We start from the raw sequence: 23252 nt of genomic DNA on the forward strand, positions 1-23252 counted from the left end.
ATCTAGTACTGGAATTTGATTTTATATATACATGTAGATGTATAACCATTAAGCTGTCTCCCTTAACAGTTGGTGGGTCTCAAGGAAATAAAAGACAACGATCCCTGCCATATTTACGCTTCAGCTGCTGAAACGCCTAGGCAGAAAACTTGATGTACTTGCGCAAAATGCAAATTACCCCCTCCCCCCACCCACCTCTCTCTCTCTCTCTCTCTCTCTCTCTCTCTCTCTCTCTCTCTTTATATGATATATATATATATATATATATAATATATATGTCTATATATATGTTATTTTTATATATATTTTATATATATATTATATATATATATTACATATATATATATATATATATATATATATATATATACCTATACGTGTATGCGTGCATGTGTAGAGAGAGGAGAGAGAGAGAGATGAGAGAGAGAGAGAGAGAGAGAAATATCTATACAAACGTATATATATATTAATTATTTTGGTTATTGACCAATGTGTTGCCATCATTTGCTAGTATGCTGTAATACATTTTCTTTTTCCACAGTTGCCAAGCCTCCTTCCATCGACTGGAATTAGCACGTGCGACTTCATCTGAGTCAAGAGAGGGGCAATTATCATTATAATGAAGCCTACTTTGGAGTAAAGTGACGTGAAGGTACGAGTTTCCAAGTCTGGTTTTTTTTTCGTTCATAATTACTACATCTAATTTCAAAGTTTATGAGCTTCATTAGTATTAGCTTTGTTGTACTTTTTAACTGTGAATGAGAATCTCTCTTTTTGTTCTTCCTGTTTGCCAATATGTCTTTACACACACACTCTCTCTCTCTCTCTCTCTCGGCTCTTCTCTCTCGCTCTCTCTCTCTCTCTCTCTCTCTCACACTCACACACACACACACACACACACACACTCATACAATAATTTTAATAGAAGTTCACAATGTTTAGAAAGGTTTTGCAACTGGCTTAAAAGATTAAAAATTCGACTTACTAATTTTGAAATGGTACAGGTGTCAGCTATTTTACGACGCTACTGAAATGGAACATGCAAATTTGCACGTTACGAAGTTTCCTTATATGCAACACTTCTTTCTTTTAACGATTTTTTTTATTTGATGAAGAAATGGCACGTCAATTTCTTTTAATTTTATTTCATCCATCTCCCTCTTAGTTAATCTTTTTATTGCTCTTGTTACCGAATTTTCATTTTGAATAGATTCTTAGCACTAATATTGTTAATGTCCATAACATTATTATTGTTATTATTATTGTTAATGGTATATTTTTGTTATTGCTCCCTTAATTGTTGTTCTGCTTATCGTTGATTTTACACATATCAAAATGATGGATCAACTGCGTTTGTCCGTCCAGTTAAACAAAACTTAAAAGTTCGTCATAACATCAAAAAAGTCTGTTGAGTTGCCTTCCTTCACTGTATATAAAGCTCTGCTTTAGTGTATCGTAATAACTTAAAAAAAAGAATAAATAAACATTCAACACAAAGCGAATCGAGACCAAGCAGCAGAGTCCGATTCCCCCAGAAATGCGAGCCCACACCGACGAAACAAATTGGATGGACTACGGTTGATTCTGTTCCATGGAAGAGAACAAAGCATGGCCTCATATGAGGGCCATTTGGTTGCAGACAATTATTTTCGAATTACAGACAGATTGCTGTCTGCGAATAACTATCGCCGCTTTTTTTTTTCACCCTTATCTCTTGTTCCCATTCTCTTGCTGAGGCCTTTCTTTGTTATTACAATAAATTAGCTTCAAGATCCTATTGTGTCTCATATACCTATAATGATTTTATTTTTTTGAGCTGACGGGAAATATCGGCAACCGATATCAGTGAAGCCTCTATCTTGCTTCGGAGTAACAGATGCGTTTGAACTGTAACCTCTAGTTGGTGGTGAGTACCATGAGCTTTCAATCACGATTTGCTTCATTGGTATCGGTTGTGGAAATATACCATCATCTTTAAACATCATACCAATGACTAGCAGTGGCTTCTCAAAAATGACGAGAAAATGGAGGGTAACGATGGTGGACAGATTATAGGAATTTCTAGCCGAACTGATATGACGGGTTTCAGGCAATTTAATGTCTATAGCCTTTTTTTTTAAGGGCAACGGTAAATATCTGCTTAACTCCAATTGTACCATTATTGTCATGATAAAACGGGGGAGCTAAACAACACTATACCAACGCTTACAAAAAGTAATTATATTTAGCAAGGGTTCTTCTCTTGTGACTAATGTCAAGTTTTTGAATCCTTGTAAGAATTTGGTCGATTGAAATTTTCTATACACTCACAACTATCCCTCACAAACGGTTGTTTCAAAAATAGAAGTAGCTTTTTCGATGAAATGCATTCTTTCGTTATAAGTCATATTTCAGTGCTTTGTGGGTTATTCATACCATATAGAGATACTGATGAGATATTCTTACTATGGAGATACTGATGGCCTTTATTTCAAATGGAGAGAGATCATTCTTATAGTAAAATATGATACAGATGTCTTCTCAGCGCATCAAAGTATTCTAATCAAAGGACATGAGAGAGAGAGAAAGCAAACTAAGAAGAGGAACAAAGCAAAGCTAGGAACTTACTGTAAGTAAAAACAGAATAGTAGAGAAGGAAAGGAAAGAAGTAAAGTGCAGTTATAATATTATTATTCGCAACGTGAATAAGCTCGTTTAAGAACAAAAACTCTCAAACCTGTTAAGAAACACTATAAACACACTCGGCCATTCTTTAATGGTCTCTCTGTCTTTACTCGTTTTGATCCTGACAGCATTTGTCTGAATGTTTCACAATAGTCGCTTTTTATTTGGAATCATTGTGTCGATGTCCCTAGTCTTGATCTGCCACTGGAAATTTATTTATTATGTTGTGCTTTCTGACCATTTCAGCACAGTAAGTCGATCTCGATGGACGTTAGACCCAGTATTATTACAAATAATTGACAAAATATAGATTACCTTTTGTTTATTTTTTCCACAACCCACAACCTTTGACCTCTTTTTTTGACCTGTGCATCTCTCAAACCAGCTTGACACCCGCCCCCCTGCCAAAAATAGTTTTTGGTTTCTTTCATTGGGTATCTTTTGTCTCTTTCACCATTTTTATTTCCATTTTTTCGTTTCATTTTTTCCCTGATGCGCTCTCTCTCTCTCTCTCTCTCTCTCTCTCTCTCTCTCTCTTCTCCTCCCCCCCCCACCCTTACCCTTCCTCCTCTCCTCTCTCTCTCTCAACCTGCGACCCTTCCCCCACAGGCTCCAATACCTATTTGAAAGTTATTCACAATAACCAGAATTAGAGAGAATTTACAACCTGTTGACCGAGGGTAAGGGGAAAGCGCTGTGACCAACAAGGGTGGGAAAGGACCGAGGGAAAGGAAGAGGGGAAGAAATGGAGCTCGAATGAAAGGGGAACGAAGGGAACTCTCTAAACGAGTTAAAGGTTTGGCGAGGGGAAAGGCGAGAGAAATGCAAGTAAATATGGGTTAATGGATACGAGGGAAAGAAGAATGGGTGAGATGGGAAAGTTATGAACAAAAAGTGAGAGAGAGAGAGAGAGAGAGAGAGAGAGAGAGAGAGAGAGAGAGAGAGAGAGAGAGAGATCATACTTTTATAATTTTCTAGTAAAAAATTATTCATTAATATCTATTCTTTAGATTCCTCTAAATTTTATTTTGAGTCTAAATGTAATATTCTTTTTCAAACAAAACAAATAAACAAATATATATATAACATATATATAACATACATATAACAATATATAATATATACATATATATATGTATATATATAGTATATACACCTCACATTATATATATATATATATATATATATATATATATATATATATATATATATATATATCGAGACACATAATATATACATGTATATATCTACACAGTTATGTGTCTGTGTCTGTGTTTGCATACAAACGCAAGCACACGCCATGTACGCAATCATCTTTGTTATATTTGTATTGAAATGAAATATCAGAGGAGGGAGGGAGGTTGATAAGCCGTGCGTAGTTGATGAATTTTAGATTTATAGGGGAGGTAAGGGAGGGGAAGGAATAAGAAGGGAAGGGAAGAGTTTCATTCCTTATTCTGTTTGGTAAAGATGGATCTCATCGAATAACCTTTCAGTTTTATATATATATATATATATATATATATATATATATATATATATATATATATATATATATATATATATATATATATATATACCTCGAAGCTTTTCACTCTGAAGAATAGGTGTAGGTTTTCAGTGGCTTATTTAACGTTGTTGTTATTAAAATGTTTTATATCCTTGTTGTTGTTGTTGATGTCGCTGCGGTTTATTAATAATAACATTATTCGTAATATAGTTATTGTTGTGGCTGTGGTTTTTAATCTCCGTGATTCGAATTCGGTTTTTCGTTACTATTGCCATGATTATTATTATTATTATTATTATTATTATTATTATTATTATTATTATTATTATTATTCATTATTATTTTTATTATTATTATTAATATTATATTATTATATATTAGATTGATGTTGTTGTTGTTGGTCGTAATACATATCGCTATTGATACTGTTGTAGTTATTATTACCATTCCTCATACATAATTTTACAGCGGGGTGATTTGCAACTTATGATTTTTTTTTATTCTATGGGAAAATCATAACAGGTGATTAAAGTTTCTTCTTTATTTTTTATTTGTTCTTACTATGAAACAGTGATTTCTTGCTCCTTAAGAGTAAATTAATAAAGTATTTCTCTAATTATTGTGTGATGATTGAGATGAAAGAGATTACATTATTCCCCTTTCTTTTTGTAAGAGTAAAACCAAACAGATTATTGAACAAAATTCATTTTTTTTTATTTTGAGACGAAAACAAAATACATGCTTGTTCTTCGGATTTATTTATTTATTTTATCATGGATTAAAAAAAGATTTATTTCTTAATTTGAATAGATGTTGGTGAAGGTTTTCTGATTCTTTATTTTTCCTCTACAAGAGAAAACAAACAAATATTAATAGACTCTTATTAGGCTATTTACTGGCGCTCTTTTCCTGTTGTAGATTCAAATAAAACAGTTAAGCGAGGAATATTTATTTGTCTCGTTCGTAAAAGGGAAAGAAACAGACGATTCAAGAATTCTTTTTTCTTTCATGAGTAAAATGAAATGAATTTAGTTTTAGTAAAACATTTTTAAAGAAATATTTTGCATTTTTTGTTTCCTAAATATAAAAATACAACAAATTATCCAATAATTCCACTTTTATTTTTCGGGGATACAACGAATAAGATTTTCAGTCTCAAGCTAAAGAAATTATTGAATTATATATGAATTCATCGCTACTTTCCTCAAGGAATTTTTTATAGTAATCTTGTAAAAGATTAAAACGAACCTTCTAATATTCAAAAAAAATTATAAAAAATTTTTCTCGCAATTTAAGGATAAAACGAAACAGTACTAAAGAACTTTATAAAATTTTCTTCTTTTGTAAATATCAAAACTAAAAATATTGGTTTTTCTTTCTATGAGACTAATGCGAGGTAAACGAGAGATAGTATTGTTTTCTTCCTATGTAAAGGTAAAAGAAGAAATTTAAGTTCTTTTGCTATCGTAAGCAAAAACTAAAGTGGTACTTATGATTTTCATTTTACTTTGAGTGTAAAACCAAACCAGTGATAGTGCTTTTTTTTTATCTTTTTAAAGGTCAGTGGTAACAGATAAGCAAAGCGAATTCGTCTGAGAATAAAATGAAACCGGTTAGAGACATCTTTATCTCCATTTTACTAAGCAAAACGAAACATATGCCTGAGCGAGTTTTTGAAATGTCCTTCCCGTTTTTTAAACAAAATCAAACCTTCCCCACCTGAGGCCACACGAAAGCATAATGCTAAAACCCTGTTCCTTAAGGTTAGACAAACTCAAGACACTTAGCTGCTGCCCTCGTCATGTTACAGCGGCAAGGATCGGGTTTAGCCAAGATTAATTTTATCGGAAGGCTAAATCTGGTCGAATCAGAGAGAGAGAGAGAGAGAGAGAGAGAGAGAGAATGATGGCTTTCAGGCTAAAGCGTGTGGCTTGTTCAAGTCTGTCTAAAAAGGAACACTGAAATTAGCTATTATTTATAAAGATAAATGAGTAGATTTAGTCTTGGATTGATTGCATGCATTTAAATTGTTTGAATTGATGTTATCAATTTATCAATTTTATCAAGTAATTAAAACAGATTGATATGTTATATTCAGTCTTTAAACAGCTTTGTAATGGAAATATTAGTTTGGAAGTAAATTCGTCTGTTTATATCATTCCTGATACGACATTATTGTAAGGTATCAAACACAAATAGCGAAAATAAACTCTATGAATTATAAAACAAAACGTGATTATATTATTTTTTGATTAATCTTTTATATTTAAAAAAAAAACCTGAAAGCTTGGTAATGGAAATAATCTGAAGCGAACGGAGGCAGATTAATACCTGATAAGCAGAAAACAAATGAAGTCCAAAAATGATTTAATACGCTCCTTAAAAGCATATCTATGGGACCAGGATGAAAGGGGTTTTGTTCATACGATCCGGGAGAAAAAAAGCATAAAACGGCTTGCAGATGAGATTCTATCTCTTAAAAGCCCTGAAAAAACAATAAAACTATCAGGAGGAACATTATCCATTATTGTCGTCCACCGCTCTTGCTTCAAGTTTTCTTTTCCTATTGTTTAGGAGGCTCAAGATTTTGTGCAGAGAGAGAGAGAGAGAGAGAGAGAGAGAGAGAGAGAGAGAGAGAGAGAGAGAGAGAGAAATAGTTATTAAGATGTTATTACAAGAAAAAGATAGAACCGAGACGATGAGAATTTCCAGGGAATGTGAATGGAGGTGCCGAGTTAAGAGTTGTGGGTGGGTGTCCTGAGAGAGAGAGAGAGAGAGAGAGAGAGAGAGAGAGAGAGAGAGAGTTGATGGGGGTAGATGGGGGTGGGTTATGGAGGAGGAAGAATGGTAGGAGGAGGTAGAGGCCCGAGTGCGTGCCACGGAGCTATCCAACGGTGTTCCATCTGCGGTGTAGCTGTTACTTAATGAACCTAACCCCCGACCACCACCGTCACCACCACCACGCAAACTTCAGCCCCCCTCCTATCACCCCCTCCCTACTCTTTCTCTTTCCTCTTCCTCTTCTCCTTCCCTTCTTTTTCATCCACTACCCTCAGTTCATCCCCAAAAATCATTTTAGTTGTTTCAGCATCCTTTCATTATAATAAAACAAACAACAGGTAAGGGTCTGTGGATTTATTAAGTTATTTGAATCAATTAAATACATAGTAAATTTCAACTATAATTTACTCTAGAGTTACCTGGAAGCTCTTTGCTACCCTTGCTTCTCTTCCGAAATGATGTCATTAAGAGTGCAAAAGTATGATTTTTGTTCGTACGTCTAGCGATTTTGAAAACTTAATTATTTTAAGTTAATTTTATGATACTCAGTCTCTGAAGTTCGAATTACTCTCGCCTCATAAACTAACAAATTTCGAAAACCAAAATATATTTTTAAAAACGTATTAAAGAATATACTCCAAAAAGTACGACTGTCGTAGTAAAAGTTTTACCAGTTTTCATCGTGTGATTGTCTGACATGAAATAAGTGTCAGTCATACTTCTACTTCTCCTTCTTTCACCACTTTAACGACGTTTCCGCGTCGTACTTTCCCACCTTGTTCGACTCAGTCTGGAAGGAAATGGCTTTGGAGGTATGGCAATGAGGTGAGAGATGTAGGTAAAGAGGGCGAAAAGAGGGCAAAAGGTGTCAAAGGCAGTGCAAAAGATTAGGTGGGGGAAAAAAAGGGGGCGTCTAGCCATAAAGCTGTTGGCAGCTACAGTGAGCCTTCACTGTGGGCGAGATCAAATGAATTCAGTTGAAAGTCTGATTGGAAAGGAGGGGTCACCGATCCAGAGGCAAAGAAGGTTATGAAATATAATGAAACAGGTTAAGGAATAAACTGCTTGTCAGACCATCCTGCGATTTCCCTAAACATTTTTATTGCTGCTCATTATACCAGTCCTTCAATCCCACAGACTTGCGTTAAAATACAGCTGTTGATAGATTTAGTTGGCTGTAGGCCAGCGCTGGTTATTGCTCTTTAAAGCAACCGATAATGTCTGCTTAGTCTTGAGGAACAAAAGTGTTGGAAATTACAAGGCGTCAACACATAAGACCATATAGTTTTACTGTAGAGTAACCTACGCTTCCTCTGGTACGCATTGTATTATATACCGTACGTTTTATTTGCTTGCCCCATACAGATGGCTCTGACAGCAATTATTACAGCACAAATCAGTGTTTTGACGAAAAGCAGTATTTATTCTATCTTGAAATCAAACAGAGGAAAAATTGTTGCAGAAAAAAAAAAAATAGTATTTTTTACGATAAAATGGACAATGATTAATATATATACATATATATGTGTTTATATATATATATGTGTGTTTATATATATATATATATATATATATATATAACTATGCTTTACTGAGCATTTACTTGTGCACTTATAGGAGTAGAAGGTATTGACCTTGGCATAGCCTGAGTATAGTTAATATTTTGTTCACATTTTCTCAATTCCGAAAATATTTATCATTTTACTTTGAAGAAATAAAGTATACGAGGAAGGGAAGGGAAGGGAAGTATATTGTGCTAATAATCATAATAATAAAGAATAAAGCTAATGACAGACTTATTCCGTCCAGGCTGATGTACCCGCATAATTTCTAAGTACAACATTAGTGTATATGCGCAACCCCTGAGCGTTATACGTGGGTGTCCGTATGTGCACGCATGTATGTGACAAGGCAATGTCCTGCAGTAGGTGTTGGTGACAGGATCCAAGTGGTCGTAAAAGACACGGCCAACTGCCACGTGAGGGGCGTGGCGACCCCAGAACGAAGGGATTAAGGGGGCGTGATATCATGGCGGTTATGCTTCGTTTGTACGATAAACTCTGAAGAGAAGGTAGGGGGTGATCTCTCTCTCTCTCTCTCTCTCTCTCTCTCTCTCTCTCTCTCTCTCTTCACCGCGACGGCGATAGGCGAGCTGCTGTTGATTGCGCTCACGCACGCACATTCGAAAACGTACGCACGCACACGCACGCAAGGCATTTGAGTGATAGGAAAGAATGATTATTATTAGTAGCCTATTATACACATATGTTTGCAGAATAGTTGTGGAATACTACTACTACTGCTAATAATAATAACAAAAATATCATTATCGTCATTATTAATGTTATTATTACTATTAATAATATTATTTGATTATAACAACGTATCAGTAGTCTTCTCGTAGCGTTGTGCTATATTTAAATGGTCATGAAAAAATATAACTGAGTTTTAGAGGAACTGTTTATCTATCATTTTCAACCCATTTTATTATTATTATTATTATTATTATTATTATTATTATTATTATTTATTATTATTATATTATATATTATCATTATTATTATTATGATTATTATTATTATTAATTATTATTATTTATTATTATTATTATTATTATTATTATAATCCTGTACGCATTCTTATTAAGCTAGTCCGAATGCCATTAACGTGACTAGCAACCTTGGGAAGATTAGACGGCATGTGATTAAATACACCTGCTCCCTACGAGAGAGAGAGAGAGAGAGAGAGAGAGAGAGAGAGAGAGAGAGAGAGAGAGAGAGAGAGGTAAAGAAGAGACGTCATTAAGCACGGAGAACGTCATGTCGCTTTGATTACCTGAGTGAATGTTAATGAGATATTGATGCATGTGCCATTGTGTTAGTTATAGTACTCTTGTTTGGGTTGGGTGTTTACCCGTCTTGAAGGGCAGATTTCAAGGGAGGCGCTAATAAGGTATTGAAGAAGTGAATGACATTGCCAACAACTACAGTGATACAGTAGCTGCAGTCTTTTTGCAGATCAAAACAGTTATCGATAATGCAAGATTGTGATTTAGCTGTATTATTTCTTGTAAGTTAAGAGACCAATTGTTAGTGTTCATCATTCTTTTAGGTATTGCGATTTCGTTCGCATCATTTCCTGTATGTATATTGTTGCATCAGTAAATATTCTTCTTTGAAATAGTGATTTAGTTGTGTTTTTCCTATAAGCTGAATGTTAGTCGGAAGAAACTGACTGGTAGGGAATCTTCCCAAGGTTTATTTAATCGTATTGGAAAGAACATAATCCGCATTTATTCTGGATTTTTGTCTTATCTGCTACGGCATTTTGGCTGTTGCAAAGGCGTTAACATGAATGTGCTTTCAAATCATGACCTATTTGCGAGCGTGTTGGACTGTTTTTAAATGATACGATTATTTACTTTAAAAAACGAGCAGTTTAATTTCAGCTGACGAGTTATCAAAAGCTGTCGCATCATACCCTTACAGCTTAATGCAAGAACGGGAGAAACTAAGCGTCTCCTGTTCAAAACCCAATGAAATTTTTAAGCAAATAAAGTTAATAAGAAAAAAAAAGCCTTTTTGTAGCCCAGAAGGATCTCTTATGTTCATTTATCTAAAAATATTATGAGAAAGAATTCGTTTAGCACCAGCAATCGTCTTTATGAGTGTCAGTGAATTTATCCCTTTGTAGTCGACGACTGAATTCAGTTTTTACTTCTCCTTCCCTTCGTCACACTTTCTCTTCTCTTCTTCGGTTCCCTCCAACTCTTTCCTTCCTCATACTTGTCATCCTCTTCTTGGAGCAATTTTATATACCAGAGCCACCCTGGGCTCATATTATAAGAATTAAAAGAAACAGAGTGTTTGCTGTGCAAATATGCCAAGCACAAAAAGCTCCCCGTACTAATGAATGTTCAGCAAGAACATTTATTTGGCTGTTTAAAATAACGCTTCAAGTAAAGATATTCAATTAAGCATCAGAGTCAATGTTTACCCGGACGATATGGAGAGGTAAAAACCATACGAATGATTCGAAGACTCATGCAATGACCATCCGAGTGGAACGTACTATGTCCACTCTTGAAGACAGCCTTCTTGAGCATCTACAGACGAGGCTGTCTATTTATTTAGTGAGAAAACACTCCGGGTGCCCCAAACATCAACACCAAACTAGTTACAGTGAAGAAATTACCTTTGAGCGAGTTCGTCCTCAAGATCACCCTTCGGGATTATTATTTTTTTTTCTTCGTCTTTCTAAAGAAAACTCTTGAGTGGAGAGCCAAATTTCACCCAGGAGCTATTACGGCTGGATTCTTTGAATGGCCATTTAAGTCTGGCCACAATAGCGCCTCATCATATTCTGTTTTGAATCACAAACAATGACTGTCAATCATCAAACTACCGACTAAGGTAAGTGTTAAATGTACACTGCTGAGTGGGATCTCATAGAGGCTACCGTTCCGTCGTTAATGCAGGGAACCTGAGCCCCTGTGAACATATCATGTAAATGACCTTCTTGCGTTAAGAATTGATACGCGGCGGTAATTCTAATAGTAGGTTGTGTTTACCAAACGTGAAGCGAGACCATAATATCTTGTTAAAAAACATGCCTGATCCAAAGCTATCGTAGAATTGGGCAGTCTTGCATTTTTTGGAGGCCAGTGGTATCTCTCCTCTCTCTCTCTCTCTCTCTCTCTCTCTCTCCTCTCTACGATGATGTAATTAATTTTTTTTAAATGAATACGCTAAAGCAAATAGAAATATGCCATGATAAGGCTAAAGGGAATAATAGAAGTAGCATTTAAAAAAAATATTTTTCAACAGCATCTTACGACACTTTGTATCCAGGACCAAATAATCTAATCAGGTTATTTATGGCAATATCACCTTCAGGATCCACAGTAGTAGTAATGAGAGTAGTAGTAGTAGTAGTAGAAGAAAGATAGCACTATTCCTATTTAAGTAGGTTTCTTTTCAGCTACACATATGAAAGTCACTTTATATCTCGTTCTCACGTGGCAAATTATCCGACATTCAAAATCCACACATTGATACTTTGTTTATAACTCAGCTGTTCTTTTACATGTGAAAAATTTCGGATACATTCATCATGGCAGTGTGCAAGGCAATGAATATCTTTCAGAGAACCATAATTGTGATTCGGAATACAAACATCACAAGTCTTTTGATATTCAAAGTTAGACATAAGAATTTTTGGTCTTACTACATCCACTTAGACATGACAGCCTAACGTAGATTGTGCAGCAGTCCACTGCTGGGTATATAGTTTCACGAAAATAATCCCATTAACCACAAAACCCTCATTGTGTAAGGTAAACTGTACAGGTTCAGAATGATGGGAAGTTAAATCTTCGCCTTGTATGGCTCTGAGGGAATAAGTTTTTCCGCAATGATTTCATAGCCGAGGCCATCTTCTAAGTTTTTGCCTTCTGCAACATATTCATCTTCGGAGTCACTGAGGTTTCTTACCGAGCTAACAAAGGCTTGTTAACACCGCGCAATTACACTCCGAACTAGAAGTCGACTCGTTAGGTGTACGCAACCAGGCTGCTATGGCTGAAGTGATATGAATAAAAAAAAAAGGGCCGAAGTTAAGCCTATAAAAAGAAACTCGACATAAAAAAACAAGTCTAAAGTGTACCTAACTCACGACCCCCGAAACAACAGTTACACTAATCACAGTCATTTGCGGTAATAGTCTCACCGCTGATTATCGCTATGTGTCAAAATGCATTTTACAGAGCCAGGGACCCATTTGCTTGCCAAGACAGATTAGTTACTTGTTTGCTGCAGCTCAAGGAGAGACAGAAAGAGAGAGGAGCAAAGCCTTTCTTTGTGTTTTGCGTTTGTTTGTATTCTTAGTTCGAGGCCTTAGATGGATAGGAAATGACTCGCCGGAGATGGAGGCGACAACTCTCCCTCAGCCCATAAAAGACAGTCTCCTGCTTCCTTTGTGTTCGGGGTGATATTCTCTCTCTCTCTCTCTCTCTCTCTCTCTCTCTCTCTCTCTCTCTCTATATATATATATATATATATTATATATATATATATATATATATATATATATATATATATATATATATATATATATATATTCACGCATGTTTATATATGTAATTTCGCGTAGATTTTTTCTCTTACGAAAGGTGTGATGGCAGAGGGTAAAGCCTTCCCGTTTCCAGCGAGTCTTTTGGTAATTAGGCTGTTAGCTCTTCGCCCTTTTCCTTGGCCCCACCAGACGTTAGTACGGTCATAGCAAACGTGAGTTCAGCATCGCACCTCTATCATGGCTTCCTCTATGACTGACTGTACCCTTCAGAGGAAACGGTGAGGTTACCTCATCCATAAATGTATAAATATTATACATACACACAAATATATATATATATATATATATATATATATATATTATATATATATATATATATATATATATATACGTATGTGGTGTAAGGTTGTTAGCTTAACTCCAGTCTGATAGATGTCTATATGTGCTGATGGTATCTGTCTCTTCCGAAGAGTCACTCATCCAATTCGCTGATCAGACAACCAGAAGTATCTCGAATATCTGTTAGCATTGTTATTTCTAATGAAGCTTCGGTAATTCGCAATAAACAAAAAAACAAAAACAGAAAAAATATTGTTTCGGTTATGTCCTTAGCGTGTGTACTTAGTCCTGAGCATTGCAAGGGCTATGTGAAAATTATCCGTATTTCTAAGTAATGCAAAAAAATACCTTACGAGATATGTGATAGCCTTGACTTTTAATTTGGCATTTATCTACTCCTTTTGTTATTCCGTATTAAAATCACGTAATACAATCGTATGCGTATTTGAAGGAACGGTCATATTTTGCGTCCAATTCAAAAGGAGCAGAAGGTGTAGGACCCATCTACCTTTTTCCTGAAATAATTTAATTTAACTTTACTCTTTCTGTTGTCGTAGTTTGTCACGTTACTTATGTATTAGTAAACCAGTCAACACTGCCGCAGACTTCTTACGTCATTAGATCTTGTTGTGTGTGGCGTTCACGCCTCGCATACTTGGAGTTGTTGTTAAACTGGACTGGCCTTTTGCCAGCTGTCTTTAGCATTCCGTAACATCTTTGTATTATTATATACCTGACCCATCTTGCCCGATAAACCAGCCGCGACTTCGTTAAATACTGGTCTGCCTGGTCCATCCTGCTCTCTAGATTAACCCGTGCCATCCTTAAATAATGGTCTACCTGACCTATGTTTCTTTCTTCACGCTGCAGCCCGTAACTTCCGTGAGCAGTGGTCCTACCTGACCCAATTTGCTATCTTGACTAGCCCGTGACATCCTTAAATAATCGTCAACCTAACCCATGTTGCTCTCTTCAACAGCCCGTGACATCCTTGAATAATGGTCTCCCTGGGCCATCTGCTCTCTTGACTAGCCCGTGACATCTTAAATAATCATCTACCTTATCCATCTTGCTTTCCTGGCCATCCCCTAACATCCCTGAATAATTATGTACCCGGCGCATCTTGCTCTCTTGAGCAGCCGTTGGCATCCCTGACTAATTATCTACATGTTACTTCTGCTAAAGGGACTGTGATATTTATACCTGTGGTATATCTGAAAGTTATTATAAAAATCCTTCACAACCAGTTCGCTTCAGTAGATAATGTAACATTATTTACATAAGATGCACAGTGTGCTAATATTGATTCTTGACGACCGCCTAGTCTAGCATAGTAACATTTTGACAATGGCTATGCAGTCCAAAAGCCGACTCTACAGTAATTTATACTCTACAGAGATGTGATACTTCGAAACATACTTAAAAGTAATATGAATTATTATATACCACTACAATGACAAATTGTTATTTACCATTACGATCGTGAATTTACAGTCGCTCTTCACAAAGAAAAAAATGAGCTAAGTTTGTTCGGAAATTTTATGAATTAGAAAAATTTTCAGAGCAAGTTACATGGGAAGGAATGTTACCTTAACCATAACGCAATGAACCACTGCCAAAAGTATTCTTAAAGTGTCAAGAAGTTTTTAATTGTTCTTAAACCATAAAAATGCAGCTGCCATGTCGCTATCAGTGAAATGATCTTGACAAACGAGAGTCATGGGACCTAGTGGCCACAGTCCAATCTCTCTCTCTCTCTCTCTCTCTCTCTCACACATACCTACGTAAGTAGTCTAGGTTCATCGTCGAAATTTCGTGTTCACTTTCATGTGTGTAGCTTGAAACAATCGCTAGGCGCTCTCTCTCTCTCTCTCTCTCTCTCTCTCTCTCTCTCTCTCTCTCTCTCTCTCAGCACATAAACCTCCATGGGTTTTCATAAAAAGATACCGGAAGAATCTACTGTTTCCTGGAACCCCCGGCACTGCCTATTGAGATAGTTTATTATGCAGGATCCCGATTACTTCATCATTATCCATTTGAATATACATAATCAAATCACTTTGGGCCTACTCCCTATGTCAGTTACTTGAGAGAGAGAGAGGAGAGAGAGAGAGAGAGAGAGAGAGAGAGAGAGAGAGAGAGAGAGAGAGAGAATGAATACCACAGTGTTTAATCTATATAAGAAGTGTGCGCGGATTTTTTAGGAGGAATCTGGAACACTGACAAAAGTGATGGACAACCGAATAGAGAAAGAATAACAAAGCACGACAGACAGACAGACAGACAGACAGAGGGGATGATAGATAGGGCGAGTCTCCTCACCATTTAACTTGACGATCTGTATCAATCAATGTGCATAAATATGTGACAAGTTAATAGTGGATGCAAGGCTTCCCCACGTTAGCGACACCCCTGAGGACCGGATTATGGTGTTAGGGAGGGTCCCTGGGGAATTTTGAAGGGAAGCGGGGAAAGGTTGAGTGTCTGGATGAGGGGAAGTGGGGGAGAAACGATCCCGATGATTTTTTTTGTTAGCTATCTTAATGAAGGAGACGTTTGTTGGTAGTTTTCGTGGTTATTGCTTTGTTCAAATCATACATCAGGTACTTCAGCCGACCCAGGTTGGTGTCACATTGATGTAAATGGCATTAATGTCCTTTTGTTATGTTTCTTCTATTTTTACAATTCATTCACTTTTCACCTTTTATCTGGCTATTGGAAATAGAATATATTAGGAAAACTGATACGTTCAATCACCATACAAGTCAAAACAGATATCATATAAAGTTGAATTCAAATTTATAATTTTTTATATATATACTTTTAGATTTGTGTACATATCTGCTCAATCTGGATTACGGATAATTTGGATGAAAAGGAGAAACAAACAAAATAAAAAGTAAAAAGTTCTTTTGCAACGTGTCCGTTGTTTCCACATCAGATTTTTCATTCTCTCTCTCTCTCTCTCTCTCTCTCTCTCTCTCTCTCTCTCTCGTTATAAAGACACTGTCTCTCGAAAAAGGAATACATCTGACCTCCAGAATTCGCGTTGGAAATAGAAACCAAGTCAATGGAGGGGCTAAAGAAACGAAAAAAATAAAACGGAACAGATTTCTCCACTGCTTAGCGGAAGAGCGAAGGGAAAAGGGACTATGAAGAGAACGGTCACTTTTGGGTGAGGATGAAGTGCGAAGGATGAAGCAGTGAGGGTGCGAGGCGCTTGAGAATGGAGTGCCAAGGGGCCACAGCATTCGCATGAGACCCCCGTTGGAAAAAGGGGAAAAAAAAAAAGAAATGTGAGAAGGAGGAGGAGGGTGTGGAGGGGGTGACCGACATTGAAATTCAGAGATGAGAGAGAGAAAAGACGCCGATATCCAGCCAAGAAAAGAAACGGCCTCTCGAACAAAGGCTCCCGAGTTGTACCTCAAAAGAAGTCAACTTGTCTAGCATAGAAAAGTCCTACGCGGATAGACGGATCGAAATCCCAATAGATGGCGCCGACAGGGGGAGACGAGCCACGGAAAGCGAAGCCTTTATTTTTGATAACTGGTGAGGAGAGGGGGATTTGACATGGGGAGAACGGATTGCGGGGAATTAAGGGGAACACGGGGGAATGCAAATTGAATAGGGAAACAATGAGCTGCAGTTTAGAGGCTAAAGAGTGACGGAATGGCCAAGCAAATTTGGCGGTTTAAAAAAGCGAATGGTGATTCCAATAAATCGCTCCAGCTTTTTTTAAAAGGGCAGAATATGGATGGGGTAAATGTTATCAAAGACTTGGCTATGAATTTGTAATGACTCTTTTATTAATCATACAATCATCGGATAATAATTCATCGAATGCATACAGGCATACATACACAGGTATATATGCGTGTATATGTCTGTATGTGTATCTGAATTTATAAAAGTATATGTGACATAAATTATGCATACATAGGCGTAACACATTTTCAAATAAGTAAACTATATATTTAAACATACTCTTGCATATGCTTACAAATTCGCTAATTACGTGTGAATACATGATACGTATGAGTCTTTGTACAGTTATTAATATTTTGGATGCTACGTTATTGCGCTTGCTTGTTATGGCAATCTAGTGTGAAGAAAATATTCAGAAATATGCTTCTCTGGATGATACTTACAATAGGATCTGTTTGTTTCTTTTTAGTTTTCCTTCATCTCTTTTTATCTTCCTTCACTTTAGGTATATACACGTATGCTAGATAAACGTCTTTATCAACTTGGAGCCTTGAAGAATAAAAAGAAAAAAAATGAATTAGCGAATGGAAAGAGTAGCATCTGATCCCGAAGGAGGAGACAAGAAAAAGGGAAGACTGAAGGAAAGAAGGCATTCTGTAACAGGGAATCAATTTTACCTCTTTTAAGGCCGAAGTGAGAATTGCTAACTCAATTAATGTGGCAGGAGGATACCTGCTGACAGGTGCTACATAGCCCACTGAGAGGGAGATGGCAGTTACTGCTTAGCGCAGTGGAACAATGACCAAAATTCTAACTGCAAAATATGAATGGAGCCCCTTTCAGTCAGATGCCATGAGAATCTAACGATGGGTTTTTACTTATAAAACAATGTCATCCATTCAGCGTTATCGGGAAAAAGGCAAATGATCTATTCTCCGCTTAGAGGCATGGGTCAGATGAGATTGCTTTGAATATTATAAATTGTGAAAAGATGCTGCGTTAGCCGAGGAAAAAAGGAAAAAAATACATTATCATCTAAATTTGAATCAGTGTAACTACATGATGAAATTTAAACTAGAAAAAAGTAGACTATTGATATCCAGTGAAATTAAGGAAATGGAAAGAGGAGTAGAAACAGAGAAAAAGGTAGAATAAAAGAGGAGCAGGTAGAGATTCAGCTGAGATCAGCTCTTACAATTGAAGGGAAGTCATTTCGGGACAGGAAGCGAATTACCGAATGCCATGAAATGACTGAGAAATTGCAGTTGAAGAAGCGCCGAGATTTGAATTATTTGTTCAAGAAAGTAAAGAAAATAACACATCAAGGAACACCGTAAGACAATGGGAATTGAACAGATGCTGTGCCACTGGTAACAAAAACAGGTAGAATGGGCTTCAGTAATTAAAGGCCAGGCTTAACTTTGTATCGAAAAGCAGAGCCGTAAGTACCAGGTTTAGCAAATACCACTTTGAAGCACACTTCCCCGTATGGCCAGAGATTACGAGGGTGACTACAAAGATTCAACATAAGTCATCACATCGCAAAAGGTCGTTCACATTGAAGGAGAAAAGTTCAGATTTCTATTTCATTCCCTGAAACTTATATTTGTTAAACATAATTTTTTTCAAACAAACTAATTTGGAAACTGAGTTGATCGCCCTTGCTTCCGGGACCGTTGCTGTATTTCTTAATTTCAATTATCGCTTCTATACCATAAATCAAGGTCTGGTATGGCTGAAGCCACGATCGTGATAGAGAAGGATATCTCCAATCAGATCAACTTTGCGGAACTTGCTGCACTATAATCCTGCGCAGGTCGAAGGAGAAGTCGTTGAAATATTTATTTTTTAATGCACCGAAAGCAAAATTACAACTGTTAACAAAAAAAGGGAAGAACGAGATAATGCCAAAGAACTTTGATAAATTGAGTAAAGAACCATTGTAAAATGTAATTCAGTTAATTTAATGTGACCAGTATACACCTAGCACTTGGTTTCAGTTTCGCCAACCCATATATTTGTATTCTAGAGAGGTTCAACCTTGAGACAGCAGTTTCCCTAACGTTCAGTAACAAAACTTCATTGATTCATTATTTGTTTGTTTACTGTCTAAGAATACAGTCTGAAAGAGAGAATTAAAAGTGTCAGTCTAATTGGAAGACCGTCAGTCTGATATCAGCAGAATCTGAAATAACCTCTCTGCAGCAAACACCACACACATGAAAGCCTCACGCATCTTTGTTGATAGTGGATTACACTTTCTTTGCCGTATAATAAAAAAGAAAATGAATATAACCAGAAGGGGGAAAATAGGACGAGTAAACCGTCGGAAATGTTCAAACAGTGAGTATCTTGAAGCATTGCTCATTAAGTCATGATAATAGGCCATAAAAAAGAAAACAATCGGAAATCTTATAACATGAGAACATTTTGAAATGATTCTCATTAAAGACAGGTAATGGGCAATAAAAGAGATAAAGTGGCCTCTGTTTGTCATTAAAACACGATAATAAGCGACGGAAAAAATTTGAAGAATAATACTTGGACACCATTTTCTAACGGCCAGGAGTCATTGCAAGGACTCCTGGGGACCTGTTGTGCGCAGGATTAAGAATCCTTGATTACATCATCAGTACCAATGGAGTCATCATCAAGTTTCTGAGACGACATGCAATTTAGTCGTGTTTCTTCCGCACTAGAATACTCTCTCTCTTCTCTCTCTCTCTCTCTCTCTCTCTCTCTCTCTCTCTCGTTCAGGTCCATATAATGGAAGAACGGACAACAAACGAAATGTTTTTGAGAGAGAGAGAGAGAGAGAGAGAGAGAGAGAGAGAGAGAGAGAGAGAGAGCAATTTGGAATGATTACGTAGTCTGGATCTATTTGCTTCTTTTATTCGGACACTAATTTTCCTAACCTTCTAAGCTAATTACCTAAATGAGAACGTGCACAGACGGCTGACCACCTCAGAGAGAGAGAGAGAGAGAGAGAGAGAGAGAGAGAGAGAGAGATGTTAGCAAGTGTATATCTTATTGCAATTATCTCAATCGTCTTCTCAATTCTTAACACACTTTATACGTTTTTTTATTTTATTTTATTTCTGCCATATGAAGTACAGTGCTGCACGCGGTACCATTAGTGCGTAATTTAGATTCACTCTAGAAAAAGTTCACCCTGCTGGAGCCTAATGAGAGCGGCGTTTCCTTTTAAGACGTCGATATTATTGATGACAACCATTTTTTTCTTTCCCTTTTATTTCATTCATTTCCAGTGGTTTCGTCTGTGGCTTCACATCGCTTACGCGTACAGATGCTTCCGTGGGCTCACGGAGCGTTTCTTCCAATTGCTGAGCATATAATCACTGATAATGATTTTCCCACGACACATAATTAGGAGGTTCCTACCATCACCAGGGCCTGTAGGTCAGCTGTCTGTCTGTTTGTCTACTGGGGAGACGATGAAGGGGGGCGGGGGATGTCAGGAGAAGGTGGTCTGGGGACACAAAGCAGGCAAGTCTGTTCGAGGAGACTACGATAATTGGGTTAAAGCTATTGTTGATGGATAGATAGGTTGCTAACCAACAAGAGAGAGAGAGAGAGAGAGAGAGAGAGAGAGAGAGAGAGAGAGAGAGAGAGAGAGAGAGAATGCATAAGAACTTTTTATTTTGTTTGTTTCTCTTTTTCATCCAAATTATCTGTAATCTAGAATGAGCAGATATGTACACAAATCTAAAAGCATGTATAAAAAAAAGTACTTTAGGATATAGTCGGGCGGATACGCTTATATATACATACACATCAGGCCGCTCATCCGTCACCGCCAGGAGGTTCTTTTTCCAAAAATGTCATCCTTCCATGGAAAGTCAGGCTGTCGTTCTCCCACTTGAGAAATTAATCGACGCACCTGGTTTGTGAATCATCAGGTACACATCAGTCATACGGTAACGTCATCGCTTTCTTTATGGATGGGGCATTGTTGGGTCCCATAGCGAAAGGTTAACCTGAACACTACTCCATGCAAATTGTCACAGAGAAGTAGATGGTCGCTGTGAAACTTTTGTGTATGTTTGCCTAGGACAACCTCGTTGAAAAAAAAAAAAAAGGTTATTATTAAAGGACCTCCTCATTGAAAAAAATTATTTTTTTTATGAGAGACTAGAATAAACATGCCATTTAAATGACATCAGTGAGAAGTATGTATTTATAGAAGACCTCATTAATAAAATGAAAATATTCCTTACTTTTTAATGTCCAGCGCAGATTTAACCCCGAAATAATATGGTAGATTCTACTTCATGTCAGTAATGATTTGACTGTCATAACTGGTATTTTGACTTTGCCGTCACATTTTTATTAGCTCCAGACTACGAGAAGATTTTAATTGAGTGAAGGCGAACTTTAGCTTCGAGTAATAAAGTTATCCATTCTGGAATGCGGACTATTCCCATTCCTGCGGTCAGAGCGGCCTTTTTAGAAATAATCTGTATTACGAGTGCACTTATTCGCCGCAGAGACGATCGCTTCGTGAATGTCCTCGTCTATAAAAGTGTGTGTGCAACGTGTCCGTAGCGTGTCTCGGCGGTCCATGCACCATGTTGGACAGTGGGAGGTGTCTTTAATGTCGTCACAAGATCTCCAATTTGAGACGGTACAACCCAGAAAATGGAGATGTCGTGGAGAGCGGAGAGCCTCACCGGTTGTGTTCGTGGCTCCTCCAAAGACCCCATAAATTTCTGTATTTGACCATGGATGGCCCTCAGGTACAGGTGTCTGGTCGAGGGTCCCCGAAGTCTGTCGCCGCTTCCCACACTCTTCAGTAGCTTCAGGAATGGGGCATTAGGGCAATTAAATCTGGGTTGGGTTATCGAGGGAAGATGGAGGCGAAAAATGTTCACCTCCCAAAAGGTAATAAAGATCCAGTCCCAGGTTGCCTTGTCGCCTTGTCCATCGGAGGGTTTTATCGTCCCAATCACTCTGATTTTATGACCTGGGATCACAAATAAAAAGACAATAAGCTCATCAGCTATGACCATTTTGTTGCGCATAACTCGGACCACAAAGGCCCTAGTAAATGAGAAATCAATTTCGACCAACGACATTAATTAGTCCCTTTGAAAAAGCTGAACATACTTCCAGAGTCACAACAAGGAAGGCTTGTCTCTCGTGTCTGGTTCCGTGCGTGTGCGTTCTCGTAGCAGCAGTATAGTGTATAGTGCTGCAAATAAGGAAAATAACTCGATGATGATACTGGAAATACGAATCTTCTTTTCAAAATATTCTTGAATTTGAACACCAAAGAAAAAAATGTTTTTTTCCTACATACTCCTAAAAACACAGAAACATGAAGGAATTTATCTAATCACGTCTGGTTGTTAGTTTTGTCGTGTTTCCTTGATTTTGGCAAACTCTTTTCCTGTTTGTTGATGGTATGTTGTGTCTTGCACAAAATAGCCTATCAGCTCGTCTCCTCATAGACTTATTTCCGATGCAACATTATTCTACAAGCACTCAGTATCTTCAGTAAAGGTCTGGTCGTGCGAATAGCGTCTGCTCGGTATAAACTTTAAACAACGAATCTGCATGTTTGTGTAACACTTGCTTGTAACAAACGTGTAATGAATATTCCTGTTTGTTACCATAATCTACTAATTAAAGAATGATTTAGTATATATCTATGCCTATGGCATAGATTTGAATCCTGGCCGATGTAGATACATTTCCCACACATTATTTCCTTTAGATGTTATTCCTAAGGTAAAGTGAATTATTTGGTGGAATAGTGTAGGTTAATGTGAGTATAAGAAAGCTAGGTATGAATTAATGATAAAATCCTAATATATATATATATATATATATATATATATATATATATATATATATATATATATATATATATATATATATATATATATATGTGTGTGTGTGTGTGTGTGTGTGTGTGTTTGTGTAATGTATGTATGTATAACAAACAGCAATGACCTTCACACTTATGTATTCGGAAAGCGGTTAGAGAAGATTGACGTTATTTTATTTTTAATTTTCATTTTTATTTATTTATTCTTATTTCTTATTCATTTATAGACTTTTTTTTGAGCAGGACAAGAAACTTTCCCCCTGTCTGGCGACACGACACCTTCCGTACTAAAAGCAATGCATGTCGCAAATCTCCGGGATATGAAGTCAT

At 36.9% G+C, this 23252-nt stretch overlaps 1 protein-coding gene and 1 long non-coding RNA gene across 2 annotated transcripts in view; one reads left to right on the forward strand and one right to left on the reverse strand.

The window, feature by feature from the left end:
• Positions 1–23252, forward strand: part of LOC135213519 (uncharacterized) — an 856968-nt gene that overhangs the window by 435531 nt on the left and 398185 nt on the right. Inside the window, exon 5 of the long non-coding RNA XR_010314152.1 lies at positions 542–652. This is a non-coding gene — a long non-coding RNA (uncharacterized LOC135213519). The remainder of the gene's footprint in view (positions 1–541; positions 653–23252) is intronic.
• Positions 1–23252, reverse strand: part of LOC135213518 (homeobox protein araucan-like) — a 196872-nt gene that overhangs the window by 81616 nt on the left and 92004 nt on the right.

Source organism: Macrobrachium nipponense, chromosome 43 (genome assembly GCF_015104395.2).
Source record: "Macrobrachium nipponense isolate FS-2020 chromosome 43, ASM1510439v2, whole genome shotgun sequence".
NCBI lineage: Eukaryota > Metazoa > Arthropoda > Malacostraca > Decapoda > Palaemonidae > Macrobrachium > Macrobrachium nipponense.